This window comes from Chelon labrosus (assembly GCF_963514085.1).
Source record: "Chelon labrosus genome assembly, chromosome: 19".
NCBI classification, from domain to species: domain Eukaryota; kingdom Metazoa; phylum Chordata; class Actinopteri; order Mugiliformes; family Mugilidae; genus Chelon; species Chelon labrosus.
In genome coordinates this window covers 13,697,810-13,722,141 of record NC_140352.1, presented here as the reverse complement: position 1 = coordinate 13,722,141, position 24,332 = coordinate 13,697,810, and the positions used below count along the sequence as shown (strand labels likewise).

The following is a 24,332-nucleotide window of genomic DNA, read 5'->3' as shown; positions in this document are numbered from 1 at the left end:
GTGTGGACTTGGTAGAGCCAGGTATCCCAGAATGCATTTCACGTACACTGCTGTTGTAATTCCTTCATCCAAAGTTGGTATTGATAAACACACAGTGTCTTAAACTTGCATTTTTTTCCTATTGACCATCAGGCGGCGTATTTGTACAAAGAAGTCACAGACCGTGGCTAGCATGGTCATTTAGTCAATTATGGTCAAAACTCTGAGTAAAATAGACGATAAATCGGGTCATGATTTAGGGTGTGGCAGCTTCACCTTCTCCCACATATGGTCACTTCTGGCTTCTATAAACCAAGGCGGCCAAACTCGAGGCGTCACTGTTCATAAATCCTTCTGTTACGCTTTGAATCAAGAAATAGTCACATTGGCGCATAATTACGCTGTTGTTTTTGTATAGATTACACAACCAAGATGTGAAGCTTTATGGGAGTTAGGAGTAGATTTTCTTAAGTCTTTAGTTAACGTCACCCATATGTTTCTTGAAAAACTGTTTTGAAGCTCGGTGTGGTGTCTCCGGCCAACACCATCTTGCCAGTCCCGGGTCACCGCTGATTCAAAAGTGGTCGCTGATGTGGAGTGTTAGTGGAGCTGAGACTAAAGATAACTACCAACCAGTGAGGACGCCCACCTGTCACTCAGAGCAGCCATACCCTTAAATATTCGTAACTTTAAGCCTTGATATAATTTAAAGAGGTGAGTTCTATAAATATTCTCCCTGTAAAGTTGTCATGAATGGAGAAATTGGCTACAGAGACCAAAACTGTATTTTGTACCAGGCTGTAAATATGTGAAGTTTTTAACATGGAGGTGTGTGGCGATTGACTCACTTTTGAAGCCCACCTCTAGTGGTCAGTTGAGGAACTGCAGTTTTTGATTCTTCCATTTTGGCTCCATTTCTCTGCCCTGAAGGTTTGCCTCTTGTTCACAACTGGGCTAGCTATTCTCCCTTATTTCTATTCTTGATGCTAAGCTAACTAGCTGTCTGCTATAGCATCACGTCTAGCATACCGACGTAAGAGAGGTATCATTTCTCTAATCTAGCTCACTTACTGAAAATGAATAATCGTCAGACTAGTGACTTTAAGGTTATAACAATGATATTTAATAAACTCTTCTCACATCTCTGCATGTTTAAACATGTTTTTCTCATGAAGACAGTCCATGTACATTTTATATTTGACTTTCTCACCACTTGAACACACCAGTTAAAGACTCATCAAAGCATGAAGAACTGAGCGTCAGCTTTGCCCTCCATCCTTATTTCTGTATCGTTTTTGTCTAAATCCTCTTGCGTTATTACAGAAATAATAGCCTGACCCTTGGGGCACATCCAGATTCATATTTGCTGCTGCTGCCCTGTTATTGCTCGGGGTAAGGTCTGTCACCAGTGTTTACCATTGCCCTTTAATGCTCACCCTTTGTCGCTGTTAAGCTGAATCTAATGAGATTTTCATAGCCTCTTCTAAACTGTGCAAACAACGATTGAGCCCATTGACGAAGCTGTTTCTCTGGGTTGCAGTGCAGTCCCTGGCCGCCACCTGGAACCAAACCCTGAGCAATGCCACAAGCCAGTGGAGCGGTGAGTTGGACATATTTCTCCTCTCAGATGTATGAAACTGAAATTCCCCACACAGTTACTACAAAGCAGAGTTGTTGTGGAATACCCCACAAGGGAAACAAGTTTGATCTGAACTCCGATTGTAAGGACCAACTTCAAAGACGAGAGCAATACTGGAAATAGATTTGGCATCGTGCCACAGGAGACGATGCTCAGCTCAGCAAAACAAAGCACAGGAGTAATCATTAAAACCTGTGTACACAAACAGCTTATTCAGCTCCAGAATTTATTGGGGGCATTGTGGGAATTTAACCGTGGCTATATGTGGTCCTGAGTCATGCAGGGAATGCATGGATGTCTGGGTTTGACATTTCTGTCCCCACTTTTCAGGCTCGGGAATCTACTGTGACACCTCCATCGATGGCATTGGCACCTGCTGGCCCCGGAGCAGCGCCGGCCAGATGGTGTCACGACCCTGTCCAGAGATGTTTTACGGCGTCCGATACAACACCACCAGTGAGTTCACACGTCAGCTCTCTTCTCCCAGCAGAGCCCAGACACAGTAGATTAAAAGCAAGAATTAAATTGATCTCCAAAACCCCCTCAAGTCCCCCGTGGGCAAATCCTGTTTATGCAATTGTGCATACAGAAATTTGCATGAGCATACAAATTAGTGAAGAAAAACACATGTGTGCACAATAGGACTGCTCTGCAGATAATAGAACGTGAAGTGCCAGAAGGATGGAAGCAACATGTCATGACGAGTGTGACTGCCACTGTGAAAAGTGTTGTTTGTATCTGGACTTAAATGGTAAAAAGAAGAAAAGAAAAACATCACATAATGCAACTTCAATCACTCCATTGTGACTCAGGCTTATTAACTCTCTGGGGCCTCTCCAATTGAATCTTAATGTTGTTTTTTTGTGTTTAAATTGGATAAAATGTTAAGTCAAATTAGTTTAAAAGCCAGGCTTGTGCTGAAAAATGGAAGTTGGTTTCATCTAACCTGTAATTTATATATCGTATTTTACAGTATTGTTCTAAAATGAAAAGGGAGCATCAAAAGCACGTTTATTCTTCACTTATTTCCCTTAAAATCTACATTTTAGCATGATCTGGGTAATAGAACTAAACAATCTGACCTATATTTATGCTCACATATTTTTAAAGTCAGGTTTTTCAGTCTGGGTCCTTTTTATTTTTTGTTAAAGTAAGAAAGTGGTTCACGTTTCTGCTCTGCTGGACTCGTCTCTTAAAGGTTTCTTTTTAAGGCAGACCAAAGTTAAATTGCTGCAGCAAGCCGATCTGCTCTCTGTTGAGAGAGAATCTTCTCCCAAAGGATGAAATAAAAAATTAATATACGTGTGTATACATATATACTCCAAGAAGAAATCCAAGAGGCATGGCTCTCTATTTGTGGTCGGTCAACCACTTTTGTCTAGAACAAGGAACAATACAACAACGGCTTGAAATTGAAGCCAAAGTGTTTGAGAGTGTAATAACACAGAGGGCTGTGTCCAAAAAAAAAAAAAAAAATGTCTGGCAAACTTCCATTTAAAAAGATTTAACTATTAGAAACTGAAGAAAGTTTCAACTGCAAAACAATATAGGCTATAATGAAAACAAAATGCGACAACAAAAGTGCAAACACAGCAGTTAGGAAAATAAAGACTGGCTTCTTAAAAAAAAAAAGGAAAACTGAGAAATGACACTTATCGAATTTTAAAGGACCAGTATGCAGGGTATAGTGACTTCTGGTGGTGAGGTGGCAGATTGCAACCAATTTAAAAGGCAGAGGCTAGCAGTGATGTGTGGACCAGAAACAAAATCTTTGGAGATGAAAAGTGGGCGGTACCAAGTTAAACTGATCTCAGATTCAAAGCTACAACTAATCCATGTAAATACATAGGCCATATAAATACATAGTCCCCCCAAATATTTAAGGAAACACTGTCTGTGATGGTGATAGTCAGCTTGGTGATTTGGTGAACCCTGATGGAGTTTGGGGTTACCTCTGCAACATATCTACTAGTGATCTGTCCCTACAAAGGGAATATTCAGCGTTCAGGTGGTAACATCATTCATAAGTTGTGAGAACACCATTGCGAGGCAACTGTTGCCATCTAGAAACCAGCAAGGCTAACAATTAGCAAGCTAACACCCGGGTAGGATATGGACAGAGGTAATGGGAATATCAATATTTTCCTCAGACATATTATATATTTAAGTATATTATATTATTGAGTTATTATCCACCGTCACCATTTCTGAAAATGTTGAACTTAAAACTTCATTTCCACTTACGAGGTTGTGTACACCACTAGAGGACGCTGTACATAAGGACCCTTCTAATGAGCATGGTAAACAAAACACCATTTAAAGGCAGCAGTATACTATACTATTTATAAATTCCCCTAAATCCAACAGACTGGACCTTTAATGTTGGATTTTTGATCATCAGCACAAGAAGTTTTGGAATTTAAAATTAGCCGTTGTGGCCCTTTAAAGCTTGTTCAGCAAAATGATGAATAATTTAGCTCTAATGAAAACTTATATAATTAATTGGATTCATATTTATTTATATATTTTAATTGAGACAATATATAAGAGGTAGAGTCTTATAAATATTAACCTGTAATATATCCGTAAACACTGTGTAAACAAAAAATCCCCCAACAACAGTCTTCCTGGCAGTGATCCTTATCGGATGTTTGTGATGTGTATCTATGTAGGACACTGCAGCACTCTGAAGGTAACACAGACACCCCATCCGGAGACATACAGCAAACACAATTAGCTAAATTTATGAGATGAAAGCCGGTGTGTTTCTTGGTAATTTAAAGTCTAAACCCCCCACGGGACCCAGAGGAGAGAGAAAGTGAGCTACACTGTAATTCAGCCAGAGCTCACCAGTAATTTGACACTGCGAGCTTCATTTCACCTTCAGGATTAACATAATCTCCATTCAAGCGTGGCCTAAAAGCCTAAAAGAGACCGGCCGTCAGCTGACTTTGCCGGCAAAGGTCAATAGTTGAGGAAGTTTTTTTGAGTGAAGCTGAAAACTGTTCAGGATCATGGCATGCTGCTGGTTTTCACTGAATGTTAAAATCCTCTCTGATGTTAACAACAGATAACAAATGAAGGACGCCTGCTTTAAATTTGAGGGCGCTTTTTTGTTTGTTTGTTTTTTAGCATGCATCCGTTATAGATTATTGACTTTTTACTGACAAGGTCAGGAGGGCGAAGAGAAAGCATTTAATTAAATACTCAAGCTGTTAGCTGTGGTTTTGTTCTTTCATCCATGTTGTCGTTGATCTCCAAGATAAACGGTGTGACCTTACAGACTCTTGTTAGGCTTCAGCTAAGAACGTGCTAATTCTGCGCTTTCATTGGAGGACCTACGTGCTTCGCTTTGAGTTGAATGTTGATGATTTAACACTTAATGCAAACACAAGGTCACAAGACTTTTCTTTTCTGAGTGATGCTATTCAAAAATTCTGAATTGTTGTCATGGTTCTGGTGAGTTTTAATTTAAATCCCTGAAAAACAAACCCCATCAGTCACAGATCTACTTTCTGAACAAACGTTAGCATGCTAGTATGCTACACAGCTGTTTCTAAGGAGGAATGACATGAGAAGACATGAATTATTCATTTATTCATTCATCTTCTATACCCGCTTATTCCTGTTAAGGGTCGTGGGGGTCTGCAGGAGCCTATCCCAGCTGTCATCGGGCGAGAGTCAGGGGTACATTTAAACAGATCTGGCGACACCTGTGGTTGCAGGTGGTATTGCATAGAATATAAACAAAACACTAATGCAGAACTTTAAGGTTTATGTTGTGGCCGTCGGTTTTAATTGTTTTGATTTTTTAGTGAGAAATTATGTTGGAGACATGAATATAGTGATTGTTGGAGATATGCTTAAGCACTTCATGTGAACACAAGACTTTTGTTCATGCTAATGCTATTCAGAATAATGGCACAGAATTCAAAATGGTTCTTATGAAGCTCAGTGATCAGCACTTTCAAAAGTTTAAATTTAAATACCTGCAAAACAAACCATATCCACATCAGTCACAGGTGTACTTTATGTATCCCTGTTAGAATACTAATACGCTAAAATAAGGCAGTGAACATGATAAACATGCAAATAACAGCATGTTATTTTTCTTGTAGCATTTAGTTTGTAGCATTCATTTTTTTAAATTTTTCTTAAATGGAGCCCTTTTATGCTGTGGCCACAGTTTTAATTATTTTAGCTGTTTACTGAGAATTCGTGAAGGCAGTCATAGCCATGGATCTACTGATTGATATCTGTATGCTTGAACACTTAAAGCGAACACAAGGCCGCAAGACTTTTGTGCTAAAACATGGTAAACATATAAACATCTCTCTGATAGCATTAGCATTTAGCTTGTAGCATTACTGTAGCTGCTGTGGACTCTTATTTTCTCTCGTGTAGAATCTTACCTAAGCATAGGTGCAGTTTGTCAACAGGCAAATGCTTGGAGACCCAAGCCAGTAGGGGGGCCCCCCGAGAGGGCTGTGAAACTTTAGACTACAGCAGTGGCAAAGTGCTAAATTTTCAATGATAGTAGGTGACCTCCCTAAGGGGCCCCCCATCTGACCCGACGCTGCACATTGAACTCCGTGACATGTCGTGTTCATGACTCTTTAAAGTTGGCAAGTATGACAACAATTCAAAATGAAAATAAGTTATTTCTCTGGGGATGAAAACAGAAAGAAAGGGAGGAAAAAAGAAAAACAGACAGTGGTAAGTGAAGCAGATAATGACAATAAAAATAAATTACTGAATTCTGCTGTCCTTGACTAATGGAGAGAAACGTTTGAATGAACGTCCACTAGCATTTTCCCTTTCTTTGACTGTTAGACTTACCTAACCTGGCTAACTCTGCTCTTGACCAAGTCTAGAGTGGACATTTACATTTTTTCCTAGGGTAGATGCTAGAATCACATCTGTTCCTAAGGAGGACATATATAAACTAATAGGTTGTAAATTTGTCATTTAAAGTTGTAACTCAGGGCAGAATGTTAACTCTGTTGTAAAAAATGTTTTGGGACATGAAATCCCAAATACTTGTCCAGTGATGTATCTTGGGAATATTGAGAAGGTTGTAATGAAAGAAGATCTGTACTTGACTAAAGTATTACTTGCGGCAAGCAAGAAAGCGGTCACAAGAAACTGGCTCAATGTGAACACTCCAAACCAGGAGCAGTGGTTGGAAATTGTCCAGGAAATCCTTGTTATGGAAAAATTGACATACCAGTTGAGACTCAAAGAGAACGTATTTGATAGAAACTGGGAAAAATGGAACATTTACATGAGACGTGACACCAACTGAACGAACGCTAAATGGAACAGTGGACTGAACAGTAGTATTTCCAGACAGTATGTTAGTGTTATTATTGTTACTTTAATTTGTACCTTGTTTGCTGTATTGTTGTTGTTTTTTTTGCCTATATACATGTGAAAATACAATAAAAATTTAAGCGATAAAAAAAAAAGTTGTAACTCAGGGGATTTGGCGACGCATGTGGTCACAAGTGGTACTGCAATGAATCAGTCACCATGGGGTGGACGATAGCTTTATGGAGCATTGTTTTCTTTTATCTTTGGCTATTGCCTGCTGTTAGCAGCTCACATGACAGAATATTTGGCTCTGTGGTTGGATGTTTTACACTCAAATGCAGCTTGGGAGTTGTGGCAGAGTCCAGCCTCCATATTTTTTGGCAGAATTAAAAAGCTTTTATGGACAGGATTGTATTTCTAGTGTGATCTTAAAGTTACGACTGCTTTTCTTCTTCGAATTCTTGCATATCACATCTAAAATTTTGTCTCTATTATTCATGAGAAAAGTTGAAGCTTCTAACATGGAAAAACTGAAGTTTGCTTATTTGTACACGTCTGAAGATTTAATCTTTTTCTGATGTGTGTGTGTGTGTGTGTGTGAAGTTTCTTTTAGATAATATAGAGTATGTGTGTAGGCAAACACCCGCTGAGCTCTACTCATTTATAACAGTGACAGATGGCCTCATCTTACTGCGGATTATTTTAAGTTCAGCCACTGAATTTTGATTGCCACTGTTTCTTTACGAATCAACTTTGACAAATTATGCATTGTTTGAGAGAAAAAAGCTTCACGAGTCAAACTGTGTAAACTGATTTTAAAGTTGAAATACCACAGCAACAGCAGCTCCTTTGTAATGAGAATGCAAACGCAGCAAGAGAGTAGTTTCTTTTCTTCCTTTTTTTTTTCTTTTTTTTTGACATCTGTGAACAACAGATAAAGTCTCAAGGCTTTTAGGATTTGGCTTTTAGTTTAGTATAAGATATAGAAGGATTTGTAATTTCTATAGCCGTTCAGCTTTAGTTCGGTCTTAAGATCTGTTTGGATTCAGACTCAAATATCAAGATAAAGGTTAGTATTTCAGATGCCGTAAACAGTATATTACAAGTGAATTGAACAATCTGAGGCTAAAGCCCAGGCACAACTCAACCCCGTGCACATGTTAAGATGTTTTTATCTGGGATGAGTCATTTTTGCAGAAAACATGTTTTCAAGCTCCATTTCTGAGCAAATGTTTGTTTCGTGGAGGCGCTGAAAAGTGTTGTCTTCAGTTTAAGAGCTCTTGATTTCTTTTTGTTCTTGCTGTTTTTGTCTCTGGCAAAATCCTCTCAGAAGAATGTGGAGGTACAGGCTGAACAGGCAGCAGCTGATTCATTTCCACTCCACTTCTCCGCTAACTGATTTGCTGCCACTGAGAGACAAGGTCTCTATAAATTCCTACGTTTCTCTGTGCTGTGCAAAAACATTTTTTTTTTTACGCTGTCTTGTCAGAGCTACGAAAACCAAACAGCGAGTGTTGTCCTTGATGAGAAAATATCTTGATTACAAAGTTAAAGAAATATCTTCTCTTAAGGATCGGCACAATCTGTGGGTGATACGGTCCGATGGAGCAACGTAGGCGCTAGATGACTGGAGAGATTCATGCTGTGCTCTGGCTGACAGAGGAGGAGATATAGATTTATGTCTCCTATGTCTTTCAAACATCTTCCTGGGTGAACCATCTTCCTTCGTCCAAAGAAAAGACAATTAAATACAGATTTTTTTTATATAAATCTGGACATATACTCGCTCTCAATGACGCAAAACCAGATTTTTGAGGAGTGGTGTGTATCATACAGCAGCCAGACTCTCTTTTCTCAGCAATAACCTTCTTTGAATTATAAACTAAGACCTATAAATACTGTGTGCTACAACAAGATCTATATTCCTAATGATCCATGTGATCAGTTGGCGTGTTAGTCCCGTCCAAATATAATAAGGGAAAGACTCCACAGACACGGAGAGATGATGTGACACTTTAGCGCTCGTTATCCACTTTCTCTTTCAGTATCCAGCTGCTGGATGTAAATGCTGCTGCTGCAGCTGCTCCGCCCGGCTGTGATGGCGAGGCTGTGTTTGGATGTGGTTATTGTTCCGGCTGCTGCTGCTGCTGTGGTTCAGTCTGTGGTGTTATGGACCTGTCCAGCTGTTACTCCTTCTGTGATGGATGTGCTACAATCACACGACAGGAGGGATACTTCAATGCAATACTGCCGGCCCAGTCATTACTGCATGTAGTCAGTGTTACACCTGTTAAAAATGAATGTGTTGCGGAGATAATTGTGAGAACAGAGCTGTGACTGCAGCCACTGTGACAGGTATACGGTCAGGATCTCAGCAGCCATCAATATTCTCTCTATTTTAGGATTCTTTCCACTGCAAACTTGTTCCTGACAGACACAGCTCAGGGTGTACACTCTAACACAACCAGTATCCACCTGCAGTATACTATAATGAAATCATAATTCACCTAAACCGTTAAACATTTACTGTGAGATAATGCAGAAGTTGTCCATTTCATGCTTCCTTAATTCTAATAATTCAGCAACAACAAAGATAATTATTTAAATAATAACAATAATAATAATAATAGATATAAAATGATCTTTATCAATACATTTATCACATGACTGATTTCTAATCCTACTCAAAGTTGTAATGTTGTGTAAACAGAAAGTGATCACATGATTGATGCATGCACATTTGTTAATCGCAATTAAAAATATTACTTAATTACTTAATTATACGATTAATCGCACGATTAATTGCATGATTAATCACATGATTAATCACACGGTGGATATTGCACGATTTCCATAGCTAGCAAGTTGATTACAAATTTTTAAAAGCAGTTTTAAACGTACCTGGAAGGTATCAACAGCATTTGCAAATAACTTGCGGTTCAAATGACCCTGTTCTGGTCCGTTATTACATTCACCAAAACAGTGCAGTAATCGGGCACTATAATGAAAATTGCGCCATTTAAAGGAATTTGGGGTTTTAAAAAGATTTTCACTTGTTTTAATTTTTTAATTCTCTTTGAATAATTGACATAGGGAATTCCATACTGCATTAATAGTATATGAATATATTGAGTCAATAGGAATGAAATAAAGAGAAATTGTCAAAACTCAAACATGCTGACAAATGTGGATGATTAGATTAACAGATTTATCCTTGTAGTTTATCTGCATCATTGATTAATAAAAGTGAATTAGACAGAGATGGACTTAATTATCCTCTGAGCCTTAAGATGCTTTTTGGAAACGACATTCAACATGAAGAGGGTTTAAGGAAAGAAACTATTGTGCACCAAAGAGGGAGCGTAATCACTTAATGTTCACTAAAAGTTACAAGCAAAATCTTGGAAGGCTTTGAGCTTTCAAACGATCTATAAGCAGGACAGATATAATTTCACGTAAAAGCTGCACAATGTTCCAGTTTTTAGACTAGTTAATAACGGACATAATTAAATTACATTACAACGCAAATAATACAAAACCAAAATAAAAACACAACTAGTTCCAAAACAGAAAATGACCAGAGATGGTGCACATGTTTGAAATTGGTTGGAGAAAAAAAAAAAGACATTTAATTTAATTTAATTTTAAAAGTTTAATTTTGTCCATAAATGTAAATTAATTCAATCATATTTTCCCTAATAGTTCACGACAGAAAAATGTTGCAGAGCTAATCACAGTGAAGCCTAAGTTGGCAGAGGAAGCTGTAGTAAGTGGTATTGGGACAGTAATAAGTGGCTTTAGGAGAGGACAAGGGCAGAGCAGTGAGTCTTGAGTGTGCACTTAAAAGCCTGAGTGGATGTAACTGCTATCCTCAGATCCAGAGGGAGATTATTCCAGAGTTCAGGTCCATGAGTGCAAAAGTCAGATTCCCTGTCCGTCTGAGTTGTTGCAGGCACCGAAAAGAATATCTTGGACAAATATCAGCTGCAGATCAGCTCCAGAGCCAAACTGCAGGGGAAGATTTACAAACAGGAAAAGGATCTTAAATTGGGCTCTGAAAGTTTTCTGCAGAGGAGGAGAGGAAGAAGAAGAGGGATTCTCATTTCTGCTCCAGTTACAGATAACGTGAGCGGTCACGAACCGGACTCAAAACCCACAATATCAAACCTGCTAAGCTAAGAAAACTTATTTTGACCCACTTGAGTGAAAATGAACAAAACTTTATTCAGAGCAGAATTCCCACCGGGGGCAGGTTACGCTGCAGGAGGTTTGTAACAACAGAAAACAACACGTAAATCTCATATTTATTGTGTCTGAGGTTTGTCCCTGCCCTGAATAGTCACACTGTGGAAAAGCACTTCCACGAATCAGGACAGAGGTTGGAGTTCCAAAATTAGATTGCGACAAATCCTCCACTTAAGCCAGACAGAAGGAGCGGGTGTGCACAGTTCCACCCGCTGCATCTTTTTATTTATCAAGCTGATGACATTAGGACGGGTGAATAATCCGCCGGCTGAAGAGTTGTCCACGGTGTCCACGGTACAACAAAGTGCCAACTAATTTCAGATCAAGTCATAGCTCTAGAGTGGGGGAATTAAAGTACAGTTCAGGTTTATGTTTTGAGTTTATTCGCTCAAAATCGCATGAAAAAGGTTGCAGCGTTTTGTCTCTACAACAGAGGTGGAGAGTTCAAAGTTGGATTAAGTCAGAGACAGACAACGGACACATTAATGGGGAAAACAAAGGTTGAAATACACCGGAATTTTCTTTTAACGACACCAACTGGTGCAAAAAGAAGTCAGATCCTTCACAAGAGTGAAAATGACAATACACCAGTAAGTAAAAACAAGTCCTGACTGGTGAAGTTATTATGTTTGTGCAGCTGGTTGAGTGATGTTATCATAAGGTGATGGAGAACGGACCCAGAAGCAGATGTTTTGCTGTGCAAAGTGATAATTTATTTTAATTTTGGCAGGTGAGGCTGAGGGTGACGGTTGCCGATGGTTTAGTTGTGACAAAAAAATAAATAAATCTAAATCTTATAGATCCAGGATCAGCAAGTTACCGCAAAAGTGGGCACCAGAAACTGGTTGGTGAGTAGATATGCTGCAGGGTTTGATTTATGCATAGGCTTCAGGCGTGCAGGCTGATTAGTTTGCCACACCCAGAAACTCTCACAAACTTGGAGGCGATACAAAGACGAGAGTTATTAGGGAAGGAAAAACACCAGAAACACGAGGAACAGAGGAGAGAACACATCAGAACCATGACAAATGTGATCTCTTTGGACATTGAGCTGGTCTAATCTTCATGGGCGGTTCACCGCTGAGACAAGAGGGCAACTCCCTGCCAAAACTTTTCTGACCACAGGGTTTGGCCAGCGCTCAGTGGCGGTCGCTGCTTTTATCTGCCCTCATCCTCTGAATATCATCCAGTCAGTCTACCGAGAAGTTCTGCTTGTCCCCAACCTTTGGGCGATTTCCATTGTCCAGATCGTTTCTTAAAATCTGCAGATGCTGCAATAGAATCCGAATGTGTTCTGGGACGGCTTCCACTGAAGCCAGCATTATGGCTGTGCATCTCTTCTCTCCTGTAGCCTTTACGTGCACCTTCCCGGAAATGCAAATACTAGTCATGGTAACGCAAAACTGCAACAGCTGGGATTGGTTCCTTGTCCAACTCTCTGAGTGGACTTCTGTGACATTTCTGTGACAAGTGTTCTGAACTTGTGTCTGTTTTGAAAGTTTCTTCTTGGTGTTTTGTTTTTCGGCTCAGCTACCCATGGTTTCCTGTTTTCTGAGTTTTGTCTGCCACTCTCTGCAGCGACTTCTGTTGCCTTCCTGTAAGCCCTCATTGGACATCATCCTTGGTTCCTTGTGTGAGTGTCCTGCATTTGGGTCCTACCTCCTTGCAACACCTGTGCCTCCTATGCACCATCTCCTCAGACATCTTCTCTCTTTTCTTCTTGCAGCAGTTTCAGTAAAAGTAACTGTTCATCATTCTTTCTTTAAATCCAATATGCGCCTCTGCGTTTTGTTCAACGAAACCGACCAGCGTTTCGGCGGCGTAATTACAGACTGATGAGGTGTAAACACCGGCCACTCTGGCATAGACTCTGTATCAAACCGTTGCGGGAGTATAAACCAAGATGCATTCATCATGATCTGTTTTTTCTGAATGGCGTGTTGAGTTAGTAACATGTGAATGCACTGGTTGTGTTTTCTATGGAGAGGAGGCTAGTCAGGAACATGTCCATTTGACTGCTATTTAAGAGAGACAAGCAAAGTTTCAGTGTAAGTGAGTAACTTAATTTAAATAGTGAGTTATTGGATTACACTTATTGCATAATTAGGATGAATTGTAGATGTCTGACTTCACTGCACATTATCAACCACTCCACTGCTCCCTGTTCTGGATCTGCTGCAGCTAAAAAGAAACTTGATGAACTGAATCACTTCATTAATACAAAAGGAAAAATGTTTATACATTATAAAGAGCGTGGTAACACTCTGGATGTCATTATGGGCCGTGTTTCGACTGGTACACAACTGGAGAGTCCTACAACCAATCAGAGCAACAAAGTATGAGACTTATTTGTCCCTCACATTCTCATTTCTTAAGATACATTGCAACATCCAGGCCAGTGTCTGCAGCAATTTCTCTCCAGGAATTTGCTGCCATCTGGTTGTCTTTGCAGTGTGCTGAAGATGAATCAAATAACATTTCCTTGATGAGTTCCATATTTGTCCAAAACAATACAATTTGAAAATGGGGGAGATGGAGGTGAAACCGAAAAATGTAAAAGCGGAAATACGCTGTTACCAACTGGACCAAACACGGTTGCTTTGCTCTGTGTTGCCGCAATGTTTAGTTACATTTCTGGGGAGATGCAACGTCAGGGCTCGCCGTTGCCTTTATCACTACAAATTCAATATCAAACTAATTAATTTTCTCTTCACACAGATGACTTGTATGTTCGTCGTTACGCTTCTGTCCGTCACCACATCAAACCATTTGATTGACCCGGCAGATCTTTGCTGGAGCATTATCAATTTCCGCCACAAAACTTTTGCGGGCAGGAAGTTGGTCTAGTTGGTTTATATATTAGTTTGTGTATTTTGGAGTCGTAATCTTTTGTTGTAGAAGCAGTTAGAGTAGCAATCTTAAAGGGGAACTACTGTTTTTTACAACCTGAAACTTATTTCTGGCATAAAATACGATCGTTTACTTACCCATATCACTTTTGTGTCATTTCCAGTCATTTGGGAGATATTTACATCCGCATATAGCCATATAGTGGGAGTGACTGGGGCACCGAAACGCAGCCTCTAAATAACGCATTATCTGGCTCGAAACTTTATTTAGAGGCTGCGTTTCGGTGCCCCAATCACTCCCACTATATGGATATATGCGGATCTAAATATCTCCCAATTGACTGGAAATGACACAAAAGTTATATGGGTAAGTAAACGATCGCATTTTATACCAGAAATAAGGTCCAGGTTGTAAAAAAACAGTAGTTCTCCTTTAAATCTTTACATCCAAATCCACTTAACTGACAAAAATTATGCATCTAGTGGTTACTGGTGGTATAGCAGCCTTAGTTGACCCACAAATAACGATTGTTCAGTGTGCCGGTGTCAAGTTAGACTGGTGTTCATTTCCATTATTAATGTGATCGCCTTATTCATCACAGGAGCATTGCCAGTGAAGAAAATCATTTTGCTGGTTATTTGGAATTTCTGCTTGGCAGCTGGTGTGGCTATAAATAGTATTTTTTCTCTCTCTCGCTGTTTCCTGTTCCCATCACAACCAGGAAAGATGATATTTATAGAGTCATCTGACATAAATAGTATTCTTTACATATCTGTTTCTTTTGCTGCTGATCAGATGGCATCCCGGGCCATTTACTTCCACCTACACGACATCTGAGATCTCTCCAGATGATGTCAGCCAACCTGTAAACCTATTCACAAGTTATGTTAGGTGTCGTAGTTGACCTGGTTGCAGACAAGACTTACGTACTTTACAGTAGATACTGAGATATCAGAACCTTGTAGCCCGAAGGCGGTCACGTCACTTCATTACATGTCATGGCGTGCTAAGATGGCTCTAAAAGAGTCTGTCCTTGTCAGATTGTACAGTATTAATGTGACGCCGCTAGACTGTGCAAAGTGTGTGTGTATATTTATGTACATATATATATATATATATATATACTTGGTGAAATGTAGCACTGTGATTTAAATAGAATATGACAGCACTGGCACGTCACCAACTCATCTCGTCAGCGTGTGACTTCTTCTGATGACATCTTGTGTTGGTGACGTCACGTGCAACAAGTGTCACCCGTTTCGTTCACGTCGATGGAAGAAACCTCATCTACCGCTAATTTGGACAACTCAACGGACAAAGGACCGGTTAGTGGCGACTGTAGACAACCATGGAGCCACCAACAGACCCCTCGAAGTGCTGAAGGGCCCAAACCAAGGCTTCCTTCGCAGTAATAGCTGGTAAAAGTTAAACTTCTCAGAAATGTAAAGGACCGGCTTTATAAGGCACTTCAGGACTTGGCAGCACATCAATCGCCAACATGGGACTAGCACTGAATTTTCTGATCCATACGAATGAGCCATACAAATGGCAGCCTTTAGCTTAGCACACTTAACATTGGATGCAGTAGCATCTGTGTACTACCGCTAGCTAACATGCTGGTGTTAAAATTTGAGCTAAACTAACTGGCTCACATTTAAACTCTTCAGCAAAAAGCATTTTTTAAATCCCATGTTTTCATTTTACCTGTAATGTTAATATATATTGACTTAAATGGCTCCTTATGATTGAAGTCTAAAGAAGATGTAAGTGAAACAAGAGAGTACTAGCTACGCTACGCATGTCTAAAACACTACAGTCTCTTTTCTGCTGCCAAATGATTCATTAAGTGTTGAAATACTAATTCTGCCTCATTCTACATGACGGAATAAGGAGAAGAGAGTGGTGAAGAAAAAAAAAAGCTAATGAGGGGAGAAAAATTCCTGTCTGGAGATCAAAAAAAGGCCAAAAGTACCTTCATTAACCTTCCTGCTGAGACGTGCCGCCTGGAAAGGAGCCTAATTGGAGCGATCAGCACATGCTAATCATTACAGCCTCCTTTCAATGCTCTTCCAGACGATTACAGTGTGTTGTCAAACATATGCACGCAGGGGATGGCATATGTCCAGGGGGAGTTGTCCAGACCGCTCAGCCGCTGAGTCGTGACAGGTGCCCGTGGCGCTGCACGCCCTCTTCTCGGTTCAGACTGGAATAGCTTTCTTTGTTGTTGCGCGTCTTGCCCCACCCGGAAACCCCTTCACCATTTGTCGCCAAGCTTGACTTTCCCTTAACGGTCCCCAGAGGGAGGATGATGGATTTTCATATGTATGTTGTGTGTGCCTGAGAGTACGGCAGCAGCTTGTTTACGTGGATGCCCATTTCACCGAATTCATGCGAGTTGTCACAGAGGATGAAGAGAAGGGGGAGGAGGGGGGAGGTTTTATTTAGAAAAGTGCTGGTGGTAAGTGGGGTGGCAAAGCCCTCGGCCCGGCTCACCCTCCTGCTCACCCACAAGGAATGCGATGCATCTTTGTGCTGAATGAGCTGGTGCATTTGTCAAATTCATGGATGTCGGTGTGTAGACGGGTAGCACTGAAAATAGAAAACACAAAAGGGAAGTGATGTGCGGGGTTGTAAGTGTGTCAAGCGAGAGTACCTGTTCTCTGCCTCCTCACCTTATTCTGCAGTGAGACACCGAAAGTAGATTATTCTTCTCTCCTCAGACCTTGTTTCAAAGCAGACTGTAGAGTCCTCTGCGGACCCTTGAGGTGTCTCGTTCTGCCGAATCAAACAGCAGAGAGCCAGAACTCGCAGCCAGCGTGAAAACTGGCATCAACTACCTTCAGTGCATATACGGTTTTAGAAGTTTCCATTTTGGAATTTAAACAGACTTCAGTGAAAACGAGCTGACAGCAGATTTTTTTTTCCATCCACGGCACGGCTGCGTGTTTTTAGGCACGACCGCTCACCTGAACGCTTATTTCAGGGAGGTGTTGGGAGAATGTGGAAAGTTGCTGCTGTCTGAAAACTGTGTCACTGAGGGATTCATGAGTTTGTTTGTGGAAAAGACTTGAGGTTTAATTCCACTTCTACTGAGTCACGGCCTTTTAAAAATAAAAATACCCCTCTGTGAAGTAAAAGCCCTCCTTTGAAAATTTTACGCAAGAATGGAAATGTAATCAAAGTGTTAAAAGTGCTGATTGCATTATTACTTTGTTGATCCTGTAATCAATCAGTAAATTGCTGTGGACGGTTGAAGCCATTTTTATTCATTCTATGCAGGCCTGCACTAATTGTTGTTTTCCTTATGAATTAATCTCGATATATAGATTTTGTTCCCTGACTGCTCTGTCTAGACGATCGACCAAACCTCTATTATTAAATATTTACCCTAAATAAAAACTATTAGAATAAATGACTGAGAGCAAATCACAGATTTTTTAAAAAAGTAATTAAGCATTCATTTAAGTCTAACTGAACACACGCATAGCATCATTTTACAAGCTGTTCATATATTGTGGAAAATATGACTAAAATAATTAAAGCACGAAGGCAAAATAGAGGTACATTACTCCACTACATCTAATACCCTGTACTTCTTATTCCAAAAGATCTGTGAAATGGGGTTACAACTTATGATGTGAATTGTTTAAATAAAAAAAGAAAGAAAAGGATAAGGAAAGCTAGTCTGGCTTCCAGGCTGTCACATCAAATTTTAACATAATAATTATTGTAACTACAGACGCGTCCAGCACCTGTAGCGTTTTATGTTTTTTTACTTGTCTTGTGCCCTCGTTTTTTATGTTCCAGGTAGTCTCAGTCACACCTGCTAATTGAATAAAGATTTAATAATAAATAGACTCTATTTGCAGAACCTGAGCTCCTGCGACGCATCACCCGCGTCGACGAGTAAACACGTCGTGCTACAGCTCACATTTTCCAAGTTTGTTTTGCTCTGTGGAACTGCAACAAACTCAGCAGTTTGCTCTCAATTAGTGCAAATATTATGTTCTTTTCTTTCCGACTGATGTGGGTTTTAATTGCAGCCCGGCTCCGAATGCGCGGAGGAGGAAGATGCTTCTTAGCTGCAGCCATTGATCCGATGTATTGAAGTGCTAAGCCACTGTGACTAAATTTGGGTCAGCATATTCGTGCGCGGTGTACAATTACAGCAACGTTTCTGCTCTGTTCTGCGTTTTTTTAGCTGCAGAGAGGACCCGCTCTGTGCGACAGTGTTCGTCACTAGGCAGTGTGTTTTTGCACAGCCGGTAGTGTTGGGAAATAAAATGAAAAGGGGATCATTTGGCCCTGAGCTTGGCGCGGTGCCTGTGTTCCATCCACTTATACCTACAGCTCCTGTTTCCACTGGGAGGATTTAGCACCTGGCTCGAACCGGTCGCTTTTTTTAACCTCCATTCACAAACAACAATGGCTGGTCACTAAGCAAAGATTAAGACTGATATGTACTGTAGCGTGCATCCCTTGAAACAAAGGAATCCTCTGTGAGGCTTGTAAGATGCTCCAGAGACAAACCTGTCTGCTGTTATTAAAACTCCAGTTTGGCAGCAGCCACCACATGTGAACTCGGCCGTTATTTTTGGGGGACGCCGAGCTCGTGACCCATGCAAACGGCATTTTACGGTTCTGTCAGTGGCTCATTCCTTACAAGACTGCAGGAGAATGCTAATCAAGCAGTGCTGCTGCAGTCTTACTGAGGTGTAGTGTGACAGGAAAGGAGAAGCAGGGAGGGGTATCTCACTTTAACCATGAATGTCCAATACACAGTGAGAGATCTTTTACGTCTTTTTTTTTTTTTAAGGTCATACATGTGGTGATTTCGCTGACGTTCTCAGACATGATGAACCCAGTTTCATCTATGGACGCTTGCTGAAGTTGCAATATGTAGTTTAAACTTTCCATTGTGGAGGTTTTCCAGGCGATACTTTTTGGGACGAGAGCAGCTACATGTTTATTTGCTGTCTTGATGATGATTGGAGCCCGTTGTGATTAGCCTAGCTTAGCATAGAGACTGTAAATAGCTAGCCTGGTTCTCTCAAAGGCATTGCAAACATTTCACTTTTTAGTTAAATCTGTGTAAGCCCAACAGACTGTAACCATTTTTATTTATTTTTATTAAAGTTGGGCATTTTAACATGGCGGCCTATGAGGATTGACTTGGTTTTGAGGCCAGCATCTAGTGGCTAGTGGCCTAGCTTAGCATAGAGACTGGAAACTTTATTTGACCAGTATAGCTACTTTCACTTTATTGATGATGAGAATACGTGTGTGTCGTAATTAGCCTAGCTTAGCATAGGGGCTGGAAATGGCTAGCCTGGTTCTCGCAAAGACATTTTGAATGTTCTGCTTTGTCACTTTAAATCACTTAAATCGTTGAATCCTCACACTGAGAAGAGTCAACAGGCTGTGAATGTGTTTATTTCTACTGTAAAGTTTGGTATTTTAACACGAAGGTCTGTGGTAACTGACTCAGTTTTGAAGCCAGCATCTAGTAGCCATTTGAGGAACTGGGTTTTTGTCACTTTTGTGTTTACTTTAATTTTTAATATTGGAGGAATGTGCTTGTTTTTCAGTAGTAGACAGGTGACAGGCGATTAGCTTAGCTTAGCATAAAGACTAAAATGAAGGCTAGCTTTGTAGTCAAACCAATTAAATCACTGAATCCATACATAGAAATGCTGGATATTCCTGAGCTGACAAGCTCTAAACATCTTTATTTACTGCTGGAATAGTTTTAGAAATATATTTGTAGTTTTTATTCATAAAAGCATATAAACGATCTGTTGTTTTTTGACATGCAATGACTATTAAGGCATTTACTTAATTGTGCAGTGGTCTATAAACTGGATAATTCCCTCCTCCTGCTCCTCCTGATGAATTTTCATGTTGAAACACGCATGAGTTATCTGGAAGTTTGTTCAAAATTTATTCTAAATTTAGATGCAAGCTTTGCTACTGAATACAAGTTTTGATTTCAGTCTCTGGTGCCAAACCAGTCAGTGCCAAAAGCAAACTGATCCAGTATGTAACACCCCCCGAAACCACAAATTGTTGTTTGTGCATTTTAGTCCATGTTTACATTCAACAAATAAGCTGAAATGTGTTAATTAGTGAGCTTTAGAGGTGCTGGTATGTGTATTGTTTCCACTGTGAACAGGGCCTCATTTATACGAGCCCGTAAAGAAACAGGCTTTGCATTTGAACTCTGCTGGAAACAACGAGTAATCCTAACAACAGTGCTACTGCCACGTTAAATCTGCCTTAATTTGCTTCAGCTGTAAAACTCCCTCGTGCACACGGCCAGCAAGCTATTCCAGAAACACTGGCATATATAAATGTACAGAGATCCTCCTGTGACGTACATTAAGCAGTAAAAGAGACACATATTTCCCTAAGGAGCTTGAGGAGACCAAACACAGAGCTAAAAGAGAGTAAGTGTCGTAATGTGCTATTAAAAGGCCTCGTTCACATCTTGCATTAACATCCGACCTGGGCAAACTGATCGCAGCTGTCCAGCTTAAGTACCTGTGTTCACACCTGGCATTAAAATGTGTCTCCACATGTGTCCCCAGCCAGCACTTGAGATGATCCCAGTTTCTCTGTACGTAAATAAACAGCGCCATCACCGGGTCAGTAGAATATTGCAACAACTACTTTCACTAATGGATCTCTACCTTCTACTGGAACAGAACCATGCCATGTTTTGGGGAGATGACGCATATTTTGGAACAAGATGTAAAAGTCTCTCTCACACATATCAAGGTTTTATTTATTTATTGGCATTAGTTATTTTAGAGACCTGAACCGCTGATCCCACCGCTGTACTGTTTGACGCAGTTACTGAAAAATCTCTGGTCAAGGTAAATAAAGACGCAGCTAATTATTGAGAGAATATGTAATTTAACTTCACGCGGCTCCTCATGCATCAACATGTTCACATCAGTATGATCAGATGCCGATATTGTTTTAATGACAGAATCACACACAGCCATATTAAATAATTTCATTTGTTAATTCATGTTTAGATATATTTAACATTTACTAATCAACAGCTACAAGGGAAGAAAATTTCAGAGACTTTCATTAAAAATTAACAGATGTCACTTACAGTACTTTTATCTTTTCAGGTTATAAGTTATAATAGTGGTTTATATGAATTAATAAGTTAAACTCCTCTTACTCAGATCACTCCTGTTGAGTATGTGGTCTTTAACGTGACCCGGGACTCATTATGTGTTCACGCTACTAAAGGAATGAGGTCAAAATGTGTCTCAGACCAACTCCACATGTGGTCTGAGATCAGATCACTCAAATGCATCCTGGGTGTGTTCACATCTGTACTTAAAGCTGGTCACTTGTGATCTTATCCCCCAGGAAGGATGTTAATCCGAGGTCTGAACGGGACCAAAGTATCAAATAATCACGTTGCCCGAACATGAAACTCCACCTTCATCGGCTTCAGCTGTAGAAGTCCTTTCTCTTCTTCTAATGTCAAACGATGCCTACTTAATTCCTATTACACCATGAATATACTAGAGCGGTTTAACGTCCATAAATCACACTGCGGTCCAATGCCAGGAGGAGTTTATTTCAAGGTCATTCTGCTTGAAGGGAAAGCTTTACTACGCACCCTGTACCTTTAAGCTTTTGGCTCTGTGCGACTGTGATGTCTCAGCATGGGCTCTTTGGTTCACTTTAACACGCTGGCTTTGTAAGCCCTCTTTGTTTTTCAAATGTTTTCTAAATAAAGTGACTTCATCGCGTTGACTGTAATAAATTCACATTATACCATACGTGACCGAGGACCCCGAGGAAAGTTGTGCGCTCATACAGTGTCATGTAAATGTGCTCTGAATAAAAGCAGGGGATTATAGGAGCTTTGTGAGAATGCTGGTCTTTGATGAAGAGATTCTTTCTTTGCCAGTGCATTGAGAACAGATTTTCTCCGGAGAAATTCAAAATGAAATATCGAGAAAGCGCATCCGTGTGCTCGAATCTAAATAAAAACTACTTGCATCAGTACGTCACGCAACTTTGGCGGCCTTAACTTTTGACTTTGACATAATTCTCGGCTGACAGATTTTAAAGCTCTCTAGGATATTGCATTTGGGGTTTAGGGAATATCACAAGCTAGGTAATCTTGATTGGGGATGACAGTGCCTTTACACTGTCAACATGCTATTTTTACCCAGCTCATTGCACATTATTGCCCCCAGGCAGCCCAATCCCATTTTATCTCTTACCCTCCCCAAACATCTCTGATTATTAAAACATGCATTTGAGGGTTATCAGCCTCCATCTGAGACAGATGTGGGTACATTTCATGAAGGTTTATCTTTTCTCTATGCTTTGATTTTTCATCCATTTGCAGCTTTTGGGCGGCAAAACCTTTGAAAATGACGTTATGATGATAAAACCACAAAAGTTTCATTATTGCTTTGTCATCTGCTGCGCTTATATGGACACTAATAATCAGAATAATCTGCCTCATGTCACCACCTCAGTCAGAACAGACTCATCAGAAGGAGTTTTTTAGACGTCGAGGGCTGGTGTAAACCTTTCATAATCTGATCTCCGTGTAAAAACATAAACAACCGGGTAAAAACTGGATCTGCTGGTTTCTCTCTGCTTAGAAGAATAAATTATTCTTGAGCATGTTTGCCCCCATGTGGGGTAAACATCATGTGACGAGTTTCCAGGAAGGACAGAAACATGGACGCAGCATAACAACCAGTTCAGCAACCATCTTTTTTCTTCCTGGCATCATCAGCTGTCCCAGCCTGGCTAGATGGTTATCAATTCCTCCCAGAGGCGTAATTCTCCAACCTGCCTATGTTACGTCTTATATTCTATGATTATAGCAGCTAACTCAGCTGTAATAGAACTATTATTGTCACCAGAGGCTTTATGAGCCTGTGTAACTCTATCAGCTCTCTGTTTAGCCACTAAGCCTTTCTACAATGAATATTTTGAATGCTGACTCTATCCATTCTCTTTTAATCATTACCAATCTCTCATGTAACAAGCATCAGCTATTTCCCGTCCTCTTGTTTATATGCTGCATGTATTCATTCATCAGCTAATCTCTTCTCTCTCTTTCTGTCCCTACCTGGCTGGCCTCTGGGGGGCTTAAGGCTTTGGGTTGTCTAAAGATTCCTTCTACTCCATTTCCTACTTCTTCTCCCCCATTCTTCTCCTTCTCCTTCTTCATCTCCTCCTACTTCTTCTTCTTCTTCTCCTTTGTCTCCTACTCCTCCTTCTCCTTCCCTTTCTTCTCCTGCTCCTTCTCCCTCTTCTTCTCCTTGTCCTTCATCCTCTACTCCTTGTTCTCCTGCCCCTTGTTCTCCTTCACCTTCTGCTGCTCATTCATCTCATTCTCCTCCCTTGTCTCCTACTCCTTATCTTCTTCTTCTTCTGGCTCCTCCTCCTTTTTCTCCTTCACATTCTTCTTCTCATTCTCCTCCTTCTACTTCTCCTCATTCTAATTCCCAATTTTCCCCTTCCCCTTCTTCTTCTCCATCTCCTTCTCCTTCTCCTCCTCCTTCCTCTGTCTCCTTGTTCTCCTTCACCTTCTTCTGCTCATTCTTCTCATTCTCCTTCTCCCTTGTCTCCTACTCCCCTCCTTCTTCCCCTTCTTTTCCTCCGTCTTCTTCTTCACCTTCTTCTCGTGCTTCTTCTTCTACTTTGTCTCCTCCTCCTTCTTCTTCTCATTCTCCTCCATCTACTTCTCCCCATTCTCATTCCCATTCTTCTCCTACGTCTTCCCCTTGTTCTTCTCCTTATTCTTCTCCTTCTCCTTCCACTGTCTCCTACTCCTTCTCCTTCTTCTCCATCTCTGTCTTCTTCTTCTTCTTCTGTTATATTTCCAGCAGACTTGACGCTCCATAGCAGCAGAACCATATTTGGTGCTTGCAAATTTTTCTAAATCTCTGATCAGAATGACGAAGACATACTGTATTGTCCATGTATGTCCATGCATATTGTCTCAATACTCCTCCACTTTCTCCCTAAGTAAATAAAAAAAAAAAAAAAAAAAGGCGTTGTGAAGCCACCCGTGGAGACGTCCGGCCTCTAGATCATGGTCACACATATTCATATATTTCAGAGAAATATGTTTTGATCTGTGATGACAAATTCGAAAATTCTCAAACTCTTCTTCCGCTGACAGAAAACCTGACCTGAAGATAAAATAATCTTTCAAACCAGCTCTGACTTTTTCACTTAGCATGAACTCTGCTCCCTGCTAACACGATGATGTGGCTGGCACCAGAACTAATTTAATTTCTACCAT

The 24,332-nt window shown here is 40.4% G+C and overlaps 1 pseudogene across 1 annotated transcript in view; it reads left to right on the top strand.

The window, feature by feature from the left end:
- Positions 1 to 24,332, top strand: part of LOC311504560 (corticotropin-releasing factor receptor 1-like) — a 67,305-nt pseudogene that overhangs the window by 8,259 nt on the left and 34,714 nt on the right. Inside the window, exons 3-4 of the transcript XR_014699894.1 lie at positions 1,520 to 1,579; positions 1,949 to 2,074. The product of XR_014699894.1 is annotated as a corticotropin-releasing factor receptor 1-like (transcript). The remainder of the gene's footprint in view (positions 1 to 1,519; positions 1,580 to 1,948; positions 2,075 to 24,332) is intronic.